Source organism: Procambarus clarkii, chromosome 6 (genome assembly GCF_040958095.1).
Source record: "Procambarus clarkii isolate CNS0578487 chromosome 6, FALCON_Pclarkii_2.0, whole genome shotgun sequence".
Taxonomy (NCBI): Eukaryota; Metazoa; Arthropoda; class Malacostraca; order Decapoda; family Cambaridae; genus Procambarus; species Procambarus clarkii.
This window is the reverse complement of record NC_091155.1, coordinates 48,289,711-48,307,374: the sequence shown is the minus strand read 5'-3', so window position 1 is coordinate 48,307,374 and position 17,664 is coordinate 48,289,711. Positions and strand designations below refer to the sequence as shown.

Below are 17,664 nucleotides of genomic sequence, written 5' to 3'. Positions count from 1 at the left end.
CTGCGTGCCCACCACAACCCTGTAGGGTCCGAGCCTGCGTGCCCAACACAACCCTGTAGGGTCCGGGCCTGCGTGCCCACCACAACCCTGTAGGGTCCGGCCCGCAGCCCCCCACAACCCCTGTAGGGTCCCTGCCTGCGTGCCCACCACAACCCCTGTAGGGTGACGGCCTGCGTGCCCACCACAACCCCTGTAGGGTCCCTGCCTGCGTGCCCACCACAACCCCTGTATGATGACGGCCTGCGTGCCCACTACAACCTTGTAGGGTGAGGGCCTGCGTGCCCACCACAACCCTGTAGGGTGAGGGCCTGCGTGCCCACCACAACCCTGTAGGTGTGGGATATTTGGGCTTGATTCTGATTAATTAATAATTAAAGTAGTAAATTAAATTACGAAGGACCACCCGCTTTTAAAGTAAAGAGGGAAACTGAGAATTTCTGATCATTAAATAATTCCTAGATGAAACCAGTAACTATGGATATAACTAGAAAGCATGATCATAAGATTAATTAATGGGCTGTATTATTAAAAGAAACAAAGCCTCAAACACCTACATTGGGGGGTTATTACTGGAGGTAAGTACGTCCAGGAATCAGTGTGGTTCGTTCACTAATTCAATTAATAATAATCTAATCCTATAAAATAATGTTGAATATAATATCATTCACATAAAGAAGAATATGAATATGAGCATAATAATGAGTTACAGTAAATCACACATTAATATCAAAACATTCTGAATAAATCAATTTGCAAAGGAATGGATAAAAAGGAAATAAATCTTAGCTTGAAGCAGATTCCTTTAGATAACCATAGAAGTCCTCTTAATCTCCAGATTCGGTACACTGACGAATGGTACGGTTCAACATGGAGAAGGCAGCATGAGGAATTCTTCTCTCGGGCTGCAAGATAAATAACTACCAGTGGCAATTGATTTAACTACTCAATTTATATTCAAAAATGTTAAGATTTACAGATGAAATGCTAATCACCTGTTATTAGGTGTTATCACGCTTCGTAACGAACAATCACCCTGCTATTATCAGACCTGTAAATGATGCATCAAATAAAGGAGTACTTAGCTGTGGGCACTGTATAAGTATTAAGATTGCCGTATTTTCGCATCCCAGGCTCCGGTGAACCTATCCTGGATAGTGATGCGCTTCAAGTTGGCTGATCACGTGTCGTCAGGAACCAAATCAAGGGGTCCCTTATTTAACACCAGCACTAGTTGAAGATATTATCTGCAAGGTCATTCACGCCTCACAGTGGCGGCTTTCATCTGAGGATGGATAACACCTGCCCTATTTGCTGGGCAATGGCGTCTTTTATGAGTACGGTAAGCGCAGTTTTGCCTCCTTTCGGCTCTGCACGTGTCCGCGTACTGAGGAGGATGGCGTCCCTCCAACCCACGCCGAGTCGACGTTCATAACACAAATTATTGTCTCGAACATTAATATTTATCGCATTTGCGCTTGAAACGTTAAAGACTGGACGGGTTTATTATTTAGAGGAACAAATTATTATTATTTACCAATTTAAGAATAGTAAATATATAAGGGAGAGGAATTAATGTCTCCCCATGGCATTCATTGATGACGTTAACTCTATCGCGAGGTAGACGCTATGATTCAAACGCTCTATTCGGCTTTTAGTTAGAGAACAATTCGTCTGCAATCAGTTGTCATACAGAATGCTTTAATTATGGAGAATCGTATTTAATTCTCACACAAATTGGATATAATGTGTTTACTGTAAGGAAATCTGACGCAATACTGGCGTCAGGTGACGTGAGAATTCTAGTCTAATGCACAGATGAATTATTAGTACATGAGAATTCTGCGAGTTGTTAATTTTACTTACTACAATATTTAGTATGGTTAGTAATAAGTAATGAGAATACAACAATGTTGTATTCGGTGTTGGAAATATCCAACATAACTCCGGGGGGCGGATTCTAGGGTCGCAGTGTACTGTGTCGTACTGACCTATCCCGAAGTGGTATTAAGATTAATACATTAGTATGTTAATATGTTAGTATGTTAGTACACACATAACGAACGTCCCGGATTTATCAAGGACTTAAAAGAATTTGAGTCTTGCTATTTACATGTCAACTGAAACATGTTGTTTGTAGCTTACACAATATTTATAAAATTCAACTCTCCCAATTTAAACTAACAGAATCTACGGTGATGCGATATCTTGGGTCATAGTGACGTGTAATGTTTCTTTACGTGATATCACATCGTAGTATCATCACAGTTTTCTTAGTGGGAAATGAAGGAAATTATTCTTCTTCAGAGTTGTAATAGGCTCGCAAATTCCGCCTACATTGTTGAGCTGCAGCTCTAGTGGGACGGTTGCTTGGAGGAACAAATTCATTGTCCTCTGAAATTACCTGGGAAACTGGATCTGGCTGATATTCTTGTTCAGTCAGTTCAAGGGGAACCAGCTTCTCTAAAGTTTTTAGAGTAGTGTTGCCTCTGCATAAGACTTTAACTACTCTTAGGACACCTTGTCGATCTGGGTGAATGGTGACAATTTTTCCTATAGGCCACTCGGACCTTGGTCCATCACTGTCGACTAGTACAAGGTCTCCAGGTTTTAATTGTACCTTATTGTAAGGACTCGAAGCTCCGTAGTGGTACTCTCGTAGAGCTGTGAGGTACTCTCGAGTCCACACCTCATTCCACCTGTTAATAACTCTAGAAAGATGTTGGTAGCTTTCCACCAAGTCTCCTCTGGTCACATGGGATGGGTCTACAGAGTCCTCTTCGGCTAAAGGGATGAGAGGGCTCAGTAGACCTCCATGGATCAAGTGAGAGGGGCTCAGTGGTTCTCTCTGGGTGTAATCATCAGACAGGTAGGTGATCGGGCGGTTATTGACTCGCGCCTCGATTTCCACAACAATAGTTTGGAGTTCTGAGTAACTGACCTTTTGTCGGTGTAACGTTTTCCTTAGACACCTTTTGACTGTGCCTGCCATTCGCTCATAGAACCCACCTTGCCAAGGGGCTCTTGGTGCTATGAATTTCCAGTGACATTGTCTTCTTTGTAAGACTGATTGCACTCCAGGGTGGTTCCAGACTTCTCGCAAACAACTTTCTCCCGCCACAAAATTAGATCCGTTGTCTGATATCATTAATCTAGGACATGATCGACGGGCAGCAAATCTGCGGAAAGCTTGAATGAAAGCTTCAGCACTCATGTCTGGGGTGACCTCTAAGTGTACGCCTCTGGTTGTAGCACAGGTAAAGAGACAAATGTACGCCTTCACTGGTATATTATCTGGGTTACCAGTGAGGAGTAAGGCTCCTGTATAATCAACTCCAGTGGTTTCGAATGGACGAAGATGAACCACTCGCTCTTCTGGGAGTGGGGGAGGTCCTGGGTAAGGACAGACTCTAGCGTCGTATCTCTTACAGATTACACAAGATTTAATAATGGTCTTAACAGTCTGACGACCTTGAGGAAGCCAGTACTTTTGTCTAAGGTCGGTGAGAGTATCTAAAACTCCACCATGTAGGCTACCATATTGATGGTGATGTAAGACAAGAAGTTTAGTTATGATGTGGTGACTAGGCAAAAGGATTGGGTTCTTAGTGTCTAAGTCAATCTTTGCATGTAGCAAACGTCCTCCACATCGTAGTATGTTATGAGTGTTGACATCGTACCAGATGCCCAGAGACTTAGTGAGTTTATCCGGAAGATTCTCAAATTCGCTTCCGTAAGTCTCTTGCTGCGCCCGCTTAATCCAATAGTGAACAGGATTGGGAAATTTGTGTCGAATTCCTACTTTAGAGAGGAAATCAAACACGTGTGCAGTCACTCGTAACAATTTGCTTAAGTTGGAATAATGATGAGGATCAATGGCTAATGTTCGCTGAGGCTCGGGGTCCTTCATAGGAGTGGTGATATTGGTCACTATGACTTGTGGCTTTTGTTTGGGCCACTGACCACCAACAAGCCATGAAGGTCCATTGAACCACAGCGAAGACTTGACAAGTTGTTTTAATGTCAATCCTCTTGATAAATAATCTGCAGGATTGTCCTTAGTAGGGACATGTCTAAACTTATAACCTGCGGATAAATCATGAATCTCCCTGACGCGATTACTGACGTAAGGAGTTTTGTTGTTATTGTTTCTTACCCATTGTAAGACTGCCTCGTTGTCTGACCACACTACAATCTCACCAAAGTGGATATTACTGAGTGTCTTTGCCAGGCAATGGGCCAATCTTACTCCCACTAGCAATGCAGTCAACTCCATCTGAGGTAAGGATCTCTTTTTGATGGGAGCAACTCTTGCTTTTGATGTGAGTAAAATTGATTGAGCACTGTTAACTAAATAGGCTGCTGCGCCATATGCTTTGCCAGAGGCATCGTAGAAAACGTGCAAATTGATGGGTAAGTTTGGTCCTGAAGCATTACGAGGAAATTTCAAAACACCTAACTGATTAAAATCCGTTGAGAGTATTTGCCATTTGGCTTGTAACTCACTTGATAACGGATCATCCCATCCCATATGTTGTTGCCAGCACTCCTGCATTAGGAGTTTGCCCCTTATTAATATAGGACTAAGTAGGCCTAAAGGGTCAAATGGTTGACTGACAAATGAGAGCAGTGTTCTCATGGTAAGGGTTGAGTTATCAGTTTGCACTGACTTGACATTCATCTCGTCAGTGTTGGTGTTCCATTCCACGCCTAGAACCTTTAATTTACTGGGTACCTGATAATCGGGAAATTCTTTCTCGATTAACTGGTTAAGCAGTTTATTATTTGAGGCCCATGACTGTAGAGGCATATTGGCTCCTAACAGTTCACGGTTAGCCTCATAGTAGATTTCTACCAGATCAGCTTGATCATTAGTTGTCCCCTGGAAATTGTCGACATACAAGTTGTCGCTAATGGTTGCCTTATAAGGGCTGTCTGATTTCCTCAAATGCGTGTCTAATGTTGCTTGCAAAAGAAACGGTGAGGACGTAGCACCAAATAATACAGAGGCGAACCGATAGGTGATTACTTCACTGTTAGGATCCAGTGGATCCTTGTACCAGAGGAATTTTGTGTAGTCACGATCTTCCTCCTGCAATCCTACTCGGAGAAAGGCTTTGCTGATGTCAGCAGTATAGGCAAAAATGCCTGTGCGAAATCGTAACAACACATCATGTAGCCTTTGTGTTAGGCTAGGTCCCGTTTGGAGACATTCATTTAAAGACACACTGTTAGGCTTTACTTTAGCACTGCAATTAAAGACAATACGAATAGGTGTTGTCAGTGAGTCTTTCACCACAGCATGGTGAGGTAAATAATGACCTGTTTTTCGGTCATCGTGTTCAACAACTTCAATAAACTTATTGTTAAGTTGTTGTTGGATAAGTTGGTGATACATGGTTAGTTTGTCTGGCTGCTTCTGCAGTCGTGTTAATTGAGACTGCAATTGTGAGGCTGCCATAAAATAATTCACTGGAAGTTGTGGATGATCTAACTTCCATGGAAGTCTTACCCAGTATTGTTTATTTGAGTAGACAACGGTATCCAGATATTGCTGGTAAGTCCATGTATCATCAGGACTTGGTTGCTCAGGGATGATGCCTAACGTATCTAAATCCCACAAACGATGTATTGGTGGGTCAGACTCAATGTCCTCGGCTATTTCCCTGAAGCGTAGGGGTGACTGCTCTAAGCCTAGTCACGCCACAATTACATTATTGGTTTGTGGGCGCTGGACCTTGTCTGAAAAGCACGGGTCCTGTGAGCAATTTGCCACCTGCGGACGACAACAAATTCATACCATGTTGCCTAGTGCATCCAGTGATAAACTTGTAATAATGATCCGCGCCTATTAATATTCCAATATCTGTGAGGCAATCGGAATTTATTTTATGATCCGCTAGCCTCATGCAGTTTCGCTTAAGGTGTCTCGCAGTGCGAGCTAATCCTGTGACCTGCAGGTCCGTAGGAATCTTATCCACTACCACCGCATGGATTGGGCTAGCAGAGGATCCTAGTCTAACTAGTAATTTAACTACCTTGTAGTCACGCGGTCCACTATTTGATAGGAAACCAGAAATGTTTAACTTCACACTTTTGGTAGGTTTTAAATTTAAATCATCTACCAACTGTTGTGTGATGAAGGTTTTTTGGGAACCTTGGTCAAAGAGACCTCTACTGTTAATTCTAGATCTTCGGTTTATTAATTTAAGCTGAGCGGTGGGCAAGGTAGTACTATTGCCTGACTCAGTAGCAAGTACATTCACTTCGTGATGTACTTTACAATATTGCACTGCAGTAGAATTAGTAAAATTCTCTCCAGTGGTCAGAGTTGGTGTAGGAGATTTCCTACATAAGGCGTAGTGGTGTACACCTTGGTTACAACGGTTGCAAGTACTTAGTGGTACTGCACATTTCTTGGGATCATGAGAACCCATACATTTAGTGCATTTGTGCAATTCCTGTAACCTTTTAACTCTAGCATTATACGTAGGATAAGCAGAGCATTGGTAAGTGGTGTGTTCCTGATTGCAGAACAGACACTTTCTCTGATTAATAGACTTAGTCTCTTTAGTAGACCAGTCATTGGTTATCTCTGAGGGAGATACTGAATAGGTACCTACATTTCCACTTCTTTTCCTGGTGGATGGAGTAGGTTTGGATTTATATTTATTAGACTTACTAGGAGTCTGTTTAGGTTTGACTGAAATATCAGTATTAATTGGTTTGGACTCAGGTTTAATTCTGTCATGAGTCTTTAACCTATTAACTGTGATCCTCAACCCCACGAAAATCTGATCGAGAGTAAGAAACTCAGTATTATAATGTGAGCAGAGCTCGGTCAAGACGTTTCGAGGTAATTTCCTCTGTAACAATAGCTTGATAGACCATTCAGAACTCAACCCGTTCTCACACAAGACAGCACATATATGACTTAATGCTTAAAGTCAATATGTTGAATATGAATTAGTAAATATGTGATATATTCCCAGTTACTTTTTTTCCAAAGCCCAAACTCTTCCTCACGTACCAATTTACGTCTCACAGTACCCGTCCGTCAACCTAGATAGCAGAATAGTCGTGATTGGTTCAATTATAAGGAAAATTGTACTTTTCAGGTCCCACATGGGTTGTGAAATTTACCTACTATTGTCCATGCTCTTAGAATATTATAGATCAGCTACTTCCTATTGAAGGCTCGTAGTTTTGTTTTGAGAAATATTAGTTGTTCTTAGTAAATTATAATAAGCACTAAAAATGATTACATAGAATAACAGTCCTTCACCAATCAATATTATATAGCATAGTTTGTGCTTTACAAATCTTTAAAGGATGTTTTGTAGGAACGCTAACAGAAAACGATGGTTCATTGGAATGTCTATGGGGTAAACTACTGTAAACAGAATGGTATTGTGTCTACTATACCAACTACAGGATCGGTATATTGTCCACTACCACCTGTTAGGTGAGTAAGGGGTGCAATACCACCCACAGGATGGGTATGAGGGTCACATCCACCCAGAGGATGAGTATGGGGATCACATCCACCCGCAGGAAGGGTATGGGGTCCAATACCACCCACAGGATGAGTATGGCGTCCACTACAACCCACAGGATGGGTATGGGGCTCCAACCACCCATAGAATAGGTATGGGGCTCCAACCACCCATAAAATGGGTATGGGGTCCAATAACACCCACTGGAAATGTATGGCGTCCATTGTCGAGCTCGCAAACCGCAGCATTCATCTCAGAACCATGCCTATTTCACGCAGATTCCTTAATAAACGTAAGAGTTTTATATGTCACAAGAAAGATAGAAATATAAGCTTTATTCTAAATACCTTACCATGGGCATATTTAAATTTAAAGCGAAGATACGTGTACTTTTATAATAGCCGAGCTCCGACCCCGGACAGATCGATCGACCGAGCAACTCTCTCTCAGAACAATGTTTATTTCACGTGAATTCGTTAATAAACATATATGTTTTATATGTCTCAAGAAAGACAGACATATAAGCTTCACTTTAAACACTTTACCATAGACATACTTAAAGTTCTAATGAAGATACATGTATTTTAAAAATTACGGAGCTCCCACCCCGTACAGACTGAACGACAGAGCAACTCTCTCTCAGATCAATGTTTATTTCACGTAAATTCGTTAATAAACACAAATGTTTTATAAGTCTTAAGCAAGATAGAAATAAGAGCTTCATTTTAAATACATTACAATAGACATATTTATAGCTCAAGTGAAGATACATATGTTTTTATAGTAGCGCTCAGTAGCTTGTCGGGCATGGAGTGCAGACGCCTACGCACTTGCCGATATATTGTATAATTAACAAAGATTCGCTAATAAAGCCTAAAATCTTATATGCCTCCAGAAAGACCGAGATATGAACATTATTATGATTGCACCAAATGAAATATATCATGTTCGAGGACAAAGATATATCAATTTTAAATTAAGTTTCGACTCTCTCTTGGGTGAGAGAGATGGGGCGACTCTCGCCCCATCTATTGGAGATTCTGTACACTAAATACCCAAAGCTACTCAAACCCTCATAGCATTATTTAAGTAATGAAGTAATATGCTATATTTACTCACTATAATGTGGGTGCTGAATGCAGAACATGAGAAAACATATATTTACTCCAAACTAATGTAATTTCATTATTAAATAAGTAGCATCAAAGGAAGTCGACGGTCCAAGCGTCAATGTTGTGGAGCGACTTATCCAAGATATATCGTTGTTTGGAAATTGTTTGTTGGCATATCCAGGAGTCGCACTTCTCTGCTCAAATTATCACAAATTTAAATTATAATGTTAACAAGTAGAATACGTATTTTTAATAAAATCTAACATAACTAGCCAGAAAACATTTAACATTTATTAAAAAATATATGTTTGGAAGTTAAATCGACTTCATATTCAATTTCTTTCTTTATTATGCACCCCATACCCATCCCGTGGGCGGTGGTGTACAGGATTACAGAGGCACATAATCGGTTCAGGAACTGAACCCTCTAGTTCGTTTAGCTAAGCAAATAACAATATATGACGCTAGTTAAAAAATTATCAATGTTGTATACACATGTACACACCCTCATACATACATGTATATATATATATATATATATATATATATATATATATATATATATATATATATATATATATATATATATATATATACGTATACACATATACATACATATCTAATCACCCACACAATTACACACATCAATAATCTTTGTGTCACAAGTGACATTACAAGAGGCTCACAACAGTCACTATACGAGGCACTTTACATCTATAGTGAGTCACACAGTTACTAGTCTTGCTGCACACCCACCCAACTGGGCGGCAGCTTTACAGTCATGTGCATGCATTACCTACAGTAAGCAAATTTTGGATACTTCGCTAAAATTTCGGGCAGCACATCATTATGAATGAAGTACTTACACATTTCTTGGACACTATTGATGGTGTTATTTCTAAATTCCGCAATTTTTTCACATTCCATTATATAATGACGCAAAGTATGCGAATAGTTCTGCTGACAGAGTTTACATTTAGTCAAATGTAAATCAGCAGATGTTACAAACTCCCAGAGGTACTTGTAGCCGAGCCTAAGCCTAGCAGTGGTAACATCTAGAAGTCTGCTAACATTATTGAATGACCCATAGACGAGCGATTCATCAAAGTTTATACAATATTGTGAAATTGAGAGTCAGTGTAGTAACATAAATTGGTAAATCATAAATATTGTAAGTTAAGAATCTGATGCATGTGTGTGTGTTGGGGGGGGGGGGGGCGGGGGTTATACCCTTGGTAAGCGAGAGTGGCAGGTAACCTTAGAAGTTCTGTGGTCAACGTGGGGGAGGGGGGGTCAAATCCACCCTCCAACATCTGGGCATAGTACCAGCAGCCTCCACAACACTCCATCAGCCTCCACAACACTCCATCAGCCTCCAGCTGGTGCTTGTAGATGCCTCATCTAACCTCACTTATGTCACACATTAACCTACAGTTCCTGTCATATTTAAACTCCTCATCACAGTGGCGTCTCACCAATATAAGCTGTATTGGATTTTGTCACGAAATGACGAAATGACTGGACGTATATGTATGTATGTATGTATGTATGTATGTATGTATGTATGTATGTATGTATGCATGTATGTATGTATGTATGTATGTATGTATGTATGTATGTATGTATGTATGTATGTATGTATGTATGTATGCATGCATGCATGTATGCATGTATGCATGTATGCATGCATGCATGCATGTATGTATGTATGTATGTATGTATGTATGTATGTATGTATGTATGTATGTATGTATGTATGTATGTATGTATGTATGTACGCATGTATGTATGTATGTATGTATGTATGTATGTATGTATGTATGTATGTATGTATGCATGCATGCATGTATGTATGTATGTATGTATGTATGTATGTATGTATGTATGTATGTATGTATGTATGTATGTATGTACTCATGTGTGCATGTATGTATGTATGTGTATGTATGTATGTGTGTATGTATGTATTCCCAATCACGTTAAAGACTCCCCATCTATCATCCAATTAAAGAGAAAAACAACTATGTACTAAATAATCAACTCCTTCCCAGCAAACATTTTCATGTTTTTAAAACATCCTAAAAACGACATTTCATTGTTTTCAGCACGTTTATAATTACGTTTAGAAAAGGTTTTTTGAGAACTTTTATATACAACCTTAGAACGTAAATAATTAACATTTCTAAAAACTTTTTTATGATCTTTTAATTACCTACATTAAAGCGTTTAGGGTAAATTAGGGTATAATAATTTTGTAATTCATATCTGAAATAGAAAGGGAGAGAAAGAAAGAAGACATATCTGAGATAGAAATGGACATCCTATATATGTATGTGTAAATTACAAATAAATAGGGTACAAAAAGAGAATTAAAATATTATATTTATTTAATTAAGAATGAGTAATACAACAAAATATATGTAATAGCTCGAAATATATAGACTATATCTATAACAGAATATAAAAGTAAAAATTTAAAAATCTATATATGCAATATGTGAACACAATAGATTTTGTGATCAAGCAGCCTGTGATTCATGTCATGCTGAGATCAGTCTGACGTTATAAGCAGTTATTGTTACTTAAAACTAAAACAAGTAAAATTTTCCGAGTATACATATAACACTATAGTTTTTCTATGACTAATAATAAAAATCTATTAATCAAAAGTTTAGGACTAATTAACTAAAAATAAAAATCTACAAGTGAATGTAAACACAGTCAAGTATAATATTCATGTAGAAAGAGAAAGAAAAAGAGAGAGAAGGAAAGAAAGAGAAAGAAAGAAAGGGAGAAAGAGAAAGAAAAGAAAAAACAGTCATGTATAATATTCATATTAGCACCATGCAATATAACTTAGATTAAGTAAAAAATCTCAGACATTTTTAAATCAAATGAAATATGAGAGCCAGAGAGAGAGAGAGAGAGAGCCAGAGAGAGAGAGAGAGAGAGCCAGAGAGAGAGAGAGAGAGAGCCAGAGAGAGAGAGAGAGAGAGCCAGAGAGAGCGAGAGAGCCAGAGAGAGCGAGAGAGCCAGAGAGAGAGCGAGAGAGCCAGAGAGAGAGAGAGAGAGCCAGAGAGAGAGAGAGAGAGAGAGAGAGAGAGAGAGAGAGAGAGAGAGAGAGAGAGAGAGAGAGCCAGAGAGAGAGAGAGAGCCAGAGAGAGAGAGAGAGAGAGCCAGAGAGAGAGAGAGAGAGAGAGAGAGAGAGCCAGAGAGAGAGAGAGAGAGAGAGAGAGCCAGAGAGAGAGAGAGAGAGAGCCAGAGAGAGAGAGAGAGAGAGAGAGAGCCAGAGAGAGAGCCAGAGAGAGAGAGAGAGAGAGAGAGAGAGCCAGAGAGAGAGAGAGAGAGCCAGAGAGAGAGAGAGAGAGAGAGAGCCAGAGAGAGAGAGAGCCAGAGAGAGAGAGAGAGCCAGAGAGAGAGAGAGCCAGAGAGAGAGAGAGAGAGCCAGAGAGAGAGAGCCAGAGAGAGAGAGAGCCAGAGAGAGAGAGAGAGAGCAAGAGAGCCAGAGAGAGAGAGAGAGAGAGCAAGAGAGCCAGAGAGAGAGAGAGAGACAGACAGAGACAGAAAGACACACACACAACAAAAGAGGAGACAGAACAAAATTAAGGCAAGGAGAGAGAAGACAGAACAGAAACAACAGAGAGAGGAGAGAAATGAGAAATCATTGAAGAGAAGGGGAAGAGAAACACAAGATAAGAAAAAGATACAAGAAAAATATACAAGATAAAAATGACATAAATGAATACCACAAATATAAAAAGTAAAGGAAGAGAGAAGCTAGAAGAGACAGGAAACGAGAGGTGTTAGAAGAGAGGAGGAAAGGAGAGATTAAAGGACAAGAAAAACAGGAGAGAAACGTAAAAGAAATAAAAAAAGGGACATTTGTGAGGAGAGAAAATAAAGAGACCAGAGAAGACCATATATCAAGAGTGTGAGGATAAAGACTTATATATTTTCTTAGTAGACATCCTCTGGCTCTTGTTGCCCCTCTTGTATACGAATTGTACTTGCAAGTTTTCCCTGAAAAGATATTAACAAAATTAATATTTAATTATTTATTTATATAAATTACACACACACAAACTTATATATATATATATATATATATATATATATATATATATATATATATATATATATATATATATATATATATATATATATATATATATATATATATATATATATATATATAATATATATAGACCAGAGACCAATTATATATATATATATATATATATAATTTCGTAAACCTCACCATGTAAACATTCATGTTTCTACATGTTAAACAAGCTACGAGGATGAGGGAAGGGGATGTTCCCTCCATGCTGGATATTATATTTACCAGGAAAGAGAAAGATATATTTATCATTCAGTACCTCCCTCCTTTGGTACCTCCCTCCTTTTACCCAAGTGACATGGTCACTTGGGTAAAAGTGACCATGTCTTTTTGGGAATAAAGTATGCAATGCATTATAATCTGGAAGAAAATGAGCTTGAAGCAGTTGAAAAACCTGACTTGTGGAGAGGTCATTATGGGGAACTCAGATATTTCCTTAAGGAATTTGACAAACACTTGCTGTTAGACATGAAGTAAATGAGATGTATGTCAAGTTTTGTGAAATATATGATAATGGCACAACAAAATTTATACTAAAGCAGAGATGCAGAACTAGGAAAAGGGGAAAAATTGCCCAAACATACAAGCAATACAAAGATGCGAGAAACAACAATAGCAGTAAGGAGAGGGGCAGAAAGACTATGACTTTCGGTCATATTCAACAACACAAATATACATACACACACACACATTATTGGAAAAAATTGGAATTGGAATATTGGAAAAAATAATTAAAACTAAATGGGTAGAACACCTGGAGAGAAATGATATAATTTCAGACAGACAGTATGGTTTTCGATTTGGAAGATCCTGTGTATCGAATTTACTCAGTTTCTATGATCGAGCAACAGATATATTACAGGAAAGAGATGGTTGGGTTGACTGCATCTATCTGGACCTAAAAAAGGCATTCGACAGTTCCACATAGAGAGGTTGTTCTGGAAACTGGAAAATATTGGAGGGGTGACAGGTAAGCTTCTAATATGGATGAAAAATTTTCTGAAATAGAAAAATGAGGGCAGTAATCAGAGGCAATGTATCGGACTGGAGAAATGTCACAAGTGGAGTACCACAGGGTTCAGTTCTTGCACCAGTGATGTTTATTGTCTACATAAATGATCTACCAGTTGGTATACAGAATTACATGAACATGTTTGCTGATGATGCTAAGATAATAGGAAGGATAAGAAATTTAGATGATTGTCATGCCCTTCAAGAAAACCTGGATAAAATAAGTATATGGAGCACCACTTGGCAAATGGAATTTAATGTTAATAAATGCCATGTTATGGAATGTGGAACAGGAGAACATAGACCCCACACAACCTATACATTATGTGAGAAATCTTTAAAGAATTCTGATAAAGAAAGAGATCTAGGGGTGGTTCTAGATAGAAAACTATCACCTGAGGACCACATAAAGAATATTGTGCGAGGAGCCTATGCTACGCTTTCTAACTTTAGAATTGCGTTTAAATACATGGATGGTGATATACTAAAGAAATTGTTCATGACTTTTGTTACGCCAAAGCTAGAATATGCAGCTGTTGTGTGGTGCCCAACAACAGAAGTTGGCCCATATCTTAAGAAGCACATCAACAAACTGGAAAAGGTGCAAAGACATGCTACTAAGTGGCTCCCAGAACTGAAGGGCAAGAGCTACGAGGAGACGTTAGAGGCATTAAATATGCCAAAACTAAAAGACAGAAGAGGTGATATGATCACTACATACAAAATAGTAACAGGAATTGATAAAATCGACAGGGAAGATTTCCTGAGACCTGGAACTTCAAGAACAGGAGGTCATAGATTGAAACTAGCTTAACACAGATGCTAAAGAAATATAAGAAAATTCACTTTCGCAAATAGAGTGGTAGACGGTTGGAACAAGTTAGGTGAGAAGGTGGTGGAGGCCAAGACTGTCAGTAGTTTCAAAGCGTTATATGACAAAGAGTGCTGGGAAGACGGTCTCATCCTTTAACTACACTTAGGTAATTACACACACACACACACATACATATTATATATATATATATATATATATATATATATATATATATATATATATATATATATATATATATATATATATATATATATATATATATATATATATATATATATGTCGTACCTAGTCGCCAGAACGCACTTTTCAGCCTACTATGCAAGGCCCGATTTGCCTAATAAGCCAAGTTTTCATGAATTAATATATTTTCTCTATTTTTTTTCTTATGAAATGATAAAGCTATCCATTTCATTATGTATGAGGTCAATTCTTTTTTTATTGGAGTTAAAATTAATAGAGATATATGACCGAACCTAACCTATCTTTATAGGTTAGGTTAGGTAGCTGAAAATGTTAGGTTAGGTAGTCGAAAAAACATTAATTCAAGAAAACTTGGCTTATTAGGCAAATCGGGCTTTGCATAGTAGGCTGAGATGTGCGTTCTGGCTACTAGGTACGACACATTATATATATATTTATATATATATATATATATATATATATATATATATATATATATATATATATATATATATATATATATATATATATATATATATATATATATATATATATATATATATATATATATCGGACAATTAGTAAAAAAAAAAAAAAAAAAAAAAAAAATTATTTTACCTTGTACCTAGATCCACCAGGCCTGTTTGGTGCCTGTTTCAGTACTTCAGACATCTGGAAGGTCACATCCTCCTCCTCAACTTGTGGATGTGCGTTGATAGATGATTCTGTAAAATTAAGTTATTTATATAATAATAAATTCAGTATAACAATAATATTCTGTAAAATTAAAAGTAATTTATACATCAATCAGATAAAACTCTCCAGAGATGGTGATACACAACATATAAAGGACAAGTTTCAGAACAAAATATGCATTTAGGAATAAGGTTTTGTACATGTAGGTAGCACATGAGAAAATAAGTGGAAGGTGATCAAGTTTATATTAACATGTTAATGACTTTGTTAAGGCTTTGCAAGAATGAAAAAATATTAATAATATAATATCACCTACCAATTAATTGTACATCATTTATAAGTCAATTATTTGCATTATTATTATTCAATACTAATGATATAAAAATGCATTTTGTAATCTACTATTTATGCAAGTATTAAGCACAGGATCATGAAATAAACTGCAAAATACTGTAATGGATAAACCAATTAATTTTACATTTTCCTATAGCTAAGTCAGTCAGTTCTATTAGCAGCAGAGAACAATTATGCCCAACCTCTATTAAATGAAACAATCTTAAGAGCAAGTGATAGAAATATAATCATTTATGCTTGGGATTATGGAATGGTTCCAAATATGAAAAATATCAAGTTTTTTGGTTAAAATTTTTTAACTTAAAATTTACATTTTTAAGTGAATTTTAAACTTTAAAAAAATTATTTAATTTTTTGGTTACTTACTTAAAATAACATTATATAGTTCTTGTTTTTGTAGAAATGCCAATTTCTTCTTTTGCCCTTCCAGACTGTATAGTGACCACAGGCCGTTTGTTCATATCTTCATTATTCTTCGAACTGTGGTTGCACAATCAGACCCACGTACACTGGTTAAAAGCATCACCTAAAAGCAACAACAAAAATGTAGTACACTGACGAATTTTGAATATATATATATATATATATATATATATATATATATATATATATATATATATATATATATATATATATATATATATATATATATATATATATATATATATATATATATATATATATTAGTTGATTTATACCCGCATTAGGTCAGGTGATAATACAATGAAGGTGATAATAAAGCCATTCACAACTGCAGGCCTAATAAAAAAAGGAGGTGGCATAGCAATATCTTACAAAGATACCTTCATCTGCAATAGTCTCATTAGTAATAGAGACGACTATTGTGAATATACCTTTGCCAAGTTCTCCAGTAAATCCCTTAAATCCTCCTTGACTATAAGTGCCATCTATAGATTTCCCAATACCGACATAGCTTCATTCTCAGATAACGTAAGGAATCTTATCATAAATAACAATCTCAACAAAAATCAAACCAACTTAGTGGTTTGTAATGGTGAACAAAACATGCAGATACTTATATATAACCTGTGAATAGAGTGTAATAACACCAAAACTATTTGTTTATTGTTTTATGACCATAATAATTGAATCACTAATATGATTCACTAATATATAATCCTAATAATAATCACTAATATATAATCCATTGAGCATGCTGCATCTCTTTCAGTCTCTTTGCAATTTGAACAAGAGGGTTTTTAATTGATCGAACCATATTCTTAAAGTAAAGTAAATGAGATGTATTCCATATTTTGCAAAATATACGATGAAGGCACACAAACATTCATACCAAAACTGAAGGGCAGGATTTATGAGGAGACATTAGAGGCATTAAATATTCCAAACTTGAAGACAGAAGGAAAAGAGGAGATATGATCACTACGTACAAAACAGTAACAGGAATTGATAAACTTGATAGGGAAGATTTCCCGAGACCTGGAATTTCAAGAACAAGAGGTTATAGATTTAAACGAACTAAACAAAGATGCCGAAGAAATGTAAGACAATTCACTTTTGCAAACAGAATGGTAAACGGTTGGAACATGTTAGGTGAGAAGGTGGTGGAGGCCAAATCCGTCAAAAGTTTCAAAGCATTATATGACAAAGAGTGCTGGGAAAATGGGACACCACGAGTGTAGCTCTCCATCCATCTGATTGATAACCCAAATGAATTTTTCATGGATATGATACCAACATCAAATCATAAATCAGATGTGATCCTATCCCCACTGGATTTTGAAGAAGCCATAGACAGTATGCCTATGCACTCTGCACCAGGCCCTGACTCTTGGAACTCTATATTCATCAAGAACTGTAAAAAACGTTATCGCAGGCCCTTCA

General features: G+C 37.3%; 1 long non-coding RNA gene across 1 annotated transcript; it reads right to left on the bottom strand.

Moving 5' to 3' along the window:
* Positions 1 to 12,089: 12,089 nt before the first annotated feature.
* On the bottom strand, positions 12,090 to 16,310 carry LOC138354665 (uncharacterized). Its single transcript, XR_011223621.1, has 3 exons — positions 16,168 to 16,310; positions 15,370 to 15,476; positions 12,090 to 12,625 (listed from the first exon to the last, which is right to left on the bottom strand). It is a non-coding gene; the product is annotated as an uncharacterized lncRNA (long non-coding RNA).
* Between the last annotated feature and the right edge of the window lie 1,354 nt (positions 16,311 to 17,664).